We start from the raw sequence: 6,800 nt of genomic DNA, 5'->3' as shown, positions 1-6,800 counted from the left end.
GCTGCAACGGTCGCAGGTTCGAATCCTGCCTCGGGTATGGATGTGTGTGATGTCTTTAGGTTAGTTAGGTTTAAGTAGTTCTAAGTTATAGGGGACTGATGACCACAGCAGTTGAGTCCCATAGTGCTCAGAGCCATTTGAACCATTTTTTGAAAGCATAAATGAAGGATTTACTTCTCCTTCTTTTTCATTTCTTGATAGCACATAAGCCATCTACCATTTGTTTTCATAAGTACAACTACAAAATCCTAAAATCTGTTCAAAAGGCATGCCATCTGCATCTGGTCCCAACTGAATTTTGTGAATATCAGAATTATTAAAATGAGAAACTACTTTTGCTGTAGTTTTGGCTTTGCTCAGAGGGCTAAATGCAAAATATTTCTGAGTCCTGTGACTACTGTGGCTTCCTAAATCATTTTTGTCAACCTTCTTTCTTCTGCTACATTTTCGTCATTTGCCATACAGGAAAAAATGGACTGATTATGTATTTGTTTTAATTCACTCAAACAACTGGGAGAGCGTTAATATTCAGTTATTCACAGGATTATGCAAACTACCTTTGGCTGCAAGCCTTTTCACTGCATCACAAACACCATTATTACCTTTCCATGTGGAGTAGAATAAAAATGCCATTGTGCATGAGTTCCCGCAAAACTTCAAAATCATGACATGAGTTAGAAAAGCTTATTTGATTTCTTACATTGTGCTGTTCAACCACTGTAGTAAAAAAAAAATTTAAATAACACAAGTTTTTAAAATTGTTATATGGCATGGTTTACTACACTGTTAAAATGATAAACTGAAGTGTACTTCATTAGTATATGATAATTTCATTTTAACTTAGCAAATTTGCAGTTTGCAGAAAAGTGAACAAAACGGATTGCAGCAAAATAAAATTTATTTCAATATGTTCCCTTTAGAATACTATTACAAAATTTGACAAACAGTTTAACAAATAGTGCATGACTGACATAAATGTTTTCAGTATGAAAAAATTTCGATTTTGAAATCTTCAGAATTTAAAAAAACTTTGGTTTACAAAAATTTAGCATTTTTATGAAAATTGTCAAGTATCACGTACTTCTAGAGCTCATAAGAAACAGAATGAAATGGTAAAAATTTTAGTTCAGTAAATCAAATAGTTTTAAAAATATGGCCATTTTAATGTTTCAAAACATGACAAAAATTGCAGAATTTTGGAAACTTTAAAAATTAATAATTAAAAAATTAAATGTTCGAAAAAACTTTCATTTTGGATTTTATCTTATGTTGCTAGGTAGAATACGGTGTCAAAAAATTACAAAATTCTGAAGCTTCAGGGTTCAGATTTGTTTTTTTATTGGTTGATTTCACACAGAATGACTCTACATTTAATTTTTTGAAATGATTTTTACAAGATTCTCGAGGACAAAGTCCTACTGCAGTCACTGTTTTTCTCCAACATCTAAATATACAGCTTGATCCAGATGTGTTGATCAAGTTGCTAGCAGATGACACTTTTACTATAATTATGCAAAAATCTGAATGTGGCATTAGCACTTTGGTATGATAATCATACTGTACATGTGACGAAATGCATTTACCAGAAGATAACACCGAGTTGGTAAGCTATGTATTATTTGTGTTGTTTATTTTATTGGTTGTTAACAGTTTTCCACAATTTTTTTTTCTTTTACTGAGTCTAATGATGGCCACTGACTGAAACTTGTTACCAGTAAGATTATACAACATACGTGTGATCTTGATAGTGCATAATAATAAAGTGAATTGTAGGAGAGGCAGCAATTTGGAAATACAATAATAACTGGCACAAGCTTAAAGTATAAATTCTGACACACATTCATGACTCAAACTATGATACAACTAGGTTCGCACCATTTCGACAGAGTTAATTGGTAAAGTTAATACGGAAGACAGCGACAGAAGCAGCTGGTCGCAAAATTATACCCGCAGTTAGGTGAAAAACTGAATTGTTAGAAACTTCTGAAATACGTTTCTGGCTTCACTTCGTGTCGTGGACTTACACTGTCAAGAAATGGGTGCAAAATTAGCCATTAATGCTCTTCTTCAATCAGCTCTTGACACTTCGACGTTTGTGCAAATTTGCTACTGATGAGTAACGGACTTTTTGAATGAAATTACGTGGGCTGCAACCCTACATTAGTTAGATTTCCCTCTTCGGTTCATTGCCATGATGGTTCCTACAAAAGACTCACAGTAAATCTTTGTCGCATTGGACATTAGACGCTTCGTTTACCTTGGCCTCGTTGTTCGGGGCTGATAAACTCTTACTTGTAGTTTTCTTCTCGTATTACCAGTGCATGAACTATTTGGAATACGTGTGTCCAAATTTACGAAATTAAAAATTCTCGCCCCCGGGTGGGCTCGAACCACCAACCTTTCGGTTAACAGCCGAACGCGCTAGCCGATTGCGCCACGGAGGCGTGCGGCGGAAATCGTCGACCGCTACGATCACATCCAGTGTAACTGCTTCCTCTTAGCTCGTGTTACCTTATAATCTGCATTACGGGTTCAGACGACCAAGACCACAGTACAAATCGAGATAGTTCAGCCGAACGCCAGTACACCGTTCACTCGTAACAGCAAACACGTTGGTTCGTCGATCGATATCACACGAGTCTGGAAGAGGTAGGGCGAGGTGAAGGAAAAGCAGGGGCTGAGCCAACGTCAGACGTTATGCGAATTTGTAGCAGCGTTGCGCTGAATGTTTTCTTATGGTATGCGATAGCAATGCTGTATAAACTACCAGCATAGCAACCAGATATGTTTATGATTTCTAAAGTACGGCGACAGTTAGCCGATGAGCCGCGCTAAAAAGACAGCCAGCTTACGTGGCAGGAGCGAAGTTGAGAATTCTGTCCAGCCCTACGTGAATTAGATTTTAGTTCTTACGCTCTTTCACCAACAACTTCTATTCCTACAATAAAGCCACGACCGATTATTTCCCTATTTGTTAGACTGTTATTGCTTCGTCTACGTTGAGCTCTATGTTCACGGCGCGATAAACTGTTCCCTGTTCATTTCTTCCCAGACTCTATCCATGCGTGAACAGAAGCAACATTTAGACCGAGTGCGGTATAGTGTCTTTTGCCACGTACGTTTAGTGCTTCGCGAAGTACAGACGTACTATAATTATTCGACTGTAAGACAAGTTTTTTTTTTTTTTCAAAATTCTTCATTCGAAAATTAATGGGTCCTCTTACAGTCATAAATGAAACTTTGTTAATTCGTGTCGATGTTTTCACACTAAGTAATAGCATACAGTAAACTTAACTCTATTGTTCTTTATTGCTTTAGTTTTATGTGAGTTGCTTTTTCCACCATTGTTGCGTTTGAATTTTGCGAAGACACTTCCTAATATTATCTCCGCAGCTTTCAGTTTGCTTTCATAATCTAAGCTTTAAACGCAGTAAATGGTAGCGACAGATGCGTAATGTATGAAAATCGACGCTGCTGCTGTAGATTATAAGGTCCCATCCGTTTATACGCTCGTTACTCGCCGTCTCTTTTTTCTCTCTCCTCCTGAATCGGGATGCGGTACGAATTGGGAAACTGAATTTGTGTTTCACGAGGTTTCCGAATAATAATAACCATTTATTGTTACTGTTAGCTTCCTCCAATACAGTGAAATTAGGCTTGGAACTATTTCGCGCAACCATCTTTCTTACCTGCGGGCGAATCATCTGAAAGTCATATTCTCGCGACCGACCTGTGCAGTTATTAACAAAGACTTCTCGACATCGACTCTGCTGACGAACAGCGGCGCAAAACACAGGGCAAAACCAACCCACTGTTGTGGCTAGAGATGCAATTCTATTTATTGTTAACAACTGGCCTATCTTATGACTAACGTTCTATATGTAATGCTTCCAATGGACGTAAGCAAGGGAGGTATCATGAACTAGAGCAAAGTTTGTGGAGTAATTATGGGAGAAAGGCGCTGCAGAGTTCCCCGTTATTCGAAATAATATCGAAATGAAAATGCTGGACATTTTCCAACGGCAGATGCTGCTGAATTCAAAGTTGGTACTTGCAGATGCAAGACGATGATGAACGGTGCAGACCTTACAAATCTACGACTATCAGTATACCTAAATATACCGTCTGTCATCCACTGTGAAGTGTATGGCACAAGGTACAGGGGTTGAACAAATATATGGAAAAACTACCAGAAACGCATTCTTGAACATAAATGCACATACCAGCCAGTCCTGCAGATTGCGCTGTAGTATATGACCACAAACGGCACTTGTACAATGTCCTCAAAAGTAGCAAGTGTCAGAAGTGGTCAGAAAATTGATTTGTGTAGTTGGGAGTTCATTAGGTCGATGCCAAGTGAATTCGAACGTGTGCGAATTGTTGGAATTGTTGATGTTCCTATAGCGAGTGCTTCGGTAACAATGGGAGCAGAAATGTTTGGTGTTTCAAAAGACAGAGCATCGAAGATGTATACCGCATACGGGGAAACGGGAGAAACCGACTGTTAAGTCAATGCGGACGAAGGTGTGTGTTGAGTAATCGTTGCAGACGGTCATTGCAGAGGACTGTGACGAAAACAAAGGGGACGACAACTACAAATGTCACTGCAGATCTGAATGTCGCATTCGCAACCCTGTCTTTTTTTGTAATTATCCCATGTAGGTTTGTATCTTTTTGTAGTTTTGTGATTCTGTATTCACTGGATGTCGAGTTCAATCGTGTTTTCTGTATAATCTCTTCCAGCTATTCGAAACTTTCTACTTATGCTATCTTTCCATACTGTGTTACTAGGTTTCGTGATGACAACTTTATTGTACCTTGCAGATCTTATGTGAGTGCAAGCTGAGAAAAAAGGGTGACATTTCACTGGATTTCTATTTAAATTAATTATTTAGACATTCTATCCCACTTACTGTTAGGGGCTGTAAATACAATATAGCAGTATCGACAGTGTAACCCTATTACTTGGGCACACTTAAATATTATTTAAATAATTGACTTTATTGAAGTAATTAGTGTTTCCATTCCGTAACATATTATTATAGGTAGCTGGGTTCATAGGAGCTGTCTGTTTCACATGCGTCCCAGCCGAGTGGACATTATAGAATTGCGGTTTGGAGCTTGGTTGGTGCCTTACACCTGTTCCATAATGAGTCGAAAAGTTACAGTCTGTTTGCATCAGGACATCTAAGGTGTTACTTTCACAAGTCAGTTCTCTGATTAACTGCTCAGGGTAAATTTAGGATAATGCATTTATAACAATTTCACATGATTCCCTGTCCTTGCTACCCACCGTTATCACTTGAATCTACCAGTATCTAGCTGGTAATTTAAAATCTCTGTCTGTTGGTTTTGTGTCCATTTACTGAGCTTTTTCATGAGATTTGTAGTCCTGTCTTGGTTGAGATTGCACGTGGTGACTCTAGAGCTTCTTTGACTTCTTTTCTGTTATTTGTTGTGATGGCTATACGAGGGTGAGCCAAATGAAAACCTTAAATTTGTAATAACAAATCGAAATTCCGCGCCGTTATGCTGGAAGTTGATAAGCGTGCTACAAACAGTGTGCAGAATGGCCTGTAGGTGGCAGCATAGTGCAGATGCACACATACCGTCGCAGTATCAGTATAAAGATGGCCGCCCCACTTACGACTTGCATGATGTGCTCTATTTTCACAAAGTGTCTGCAAGATAGGTGCCACGACAGCTGACTCCTGAAATGAGAGTAAGACGCGTTGATGCTTGTGAAGAACTTTTTCGGCACTTTGAACGAGAAGGTGATGGCTTCCTTGCAAGAATCGTTACTGGGGACGAAACCTGGGTTCACTTCCACCAACCGGAAATGAAGAGAGCGAGCAACGTAGACCTTGCCCCAAGTGATTTCCGTATGTTTGGACCAGTCAAAGGCGCAATGGGAGGAAAGAAATTTCGTTCTGATGGAGAGGTACACCACGCGGTGCATGAGTGGTTGCGCAGACTACCAAAAGAATTTTTTTCTAGAGGAATTTATGCACTTTGTAAGCGCTGGAGGACTTGGATTGAGCGTGGGGGAGATTATGTTGAAAGGTGATACAGCTTTGTACCACTTCTGCACAATAAATAATATTTTAAAAAATATTTAAGATGTTCATTTGACTCACCCTCATATCATCATTAAAGGCCAGACATTTTATGTTGACGGTTCCATTATTGTTCTTGTACCTTCTCCCCTTTACCCCATTGATTCCTTTGTCCCATGTCTTGATTATTTTCTCGAAAACCGAGTTAAATAGAATGGTGACAGGCCATCTCCCTGTCTCACTCCTGTCTTGGTTTCGAATGGTTCCGAGACCTCTCGCATAAACTTCACTTTTGCTATTATATTTGTTAATGTTTCCTGGATTGGCTTTCTTCTGTTGTAGTCAACATTCATTTCTTTCGGTGTGTTGATGCGTATTACTCTATCTGTGGAGTCTTAGGCCTTCTTCATGATGACAAATGTTTTTGTGGTGTTTCTGGACTTTGTTATCGTCAATACAGTTCTCAGGCACCAGATTTGTTCATATCCTCCTTGGTATTTTCCTATCTGTGGATCTGTCTGAGGCTATAGCTGATTTAACAGGGCTTTGGATAGAATTTTGTTTGTCACAGGCAGTAGTGAAATTCCTCTGTAGTTATTAGGGTCTGTTTAGTGTCCTTCTTGTGTAAGAGATATACTAGCGCTGATTTCCATTTTTCTTGTACCTTTTCCGTTTCCCAGATGTTTTTAATGATTATGTGTATTTTGGGTGTTATATTTTCGTGGTCTAATTTTCAGATTTCCG

At 38.8% G+C, this 6,800-nt stretch overlaps 1 non-coding gene across 1 annotated transcript; it reads right to left on the bottom strand.

Annotated features, from left to right (window-relative positions):
* Positions 1-2,370: 2,370 nt before the first annotated feature.
* Positions 2,371-2,444, bottom strand: Trnan-guu (transfer RNA asparagine (anticodon GUU)). Its single transcript has one exon. It is a non-coding gene; the product is annotated as a tRNA-Asn (tRNA).
* Between the last annotated feature and the right edge of the window lie 4,356 nt (positions 2,445-6,800).

The sequence above is a fragment of the Schistocerca nitens genome, chromosome 6 (assembly GCF_023898315.1).
Source record: "Schistocerca nitens isolate TAMUIC-IGC-003100 chromosome 6, iqSchNite1.1, whole genome shotgun sequence".
NCBI lineage: Eukaryota > Metazoa > Arthropoda > Insecta > Orthoptera > Acrididae > Schistocerca > Schistocerca nitens.
This window is presented reverse-complemented; position numbering and strand designations above follow the sequence as displayed.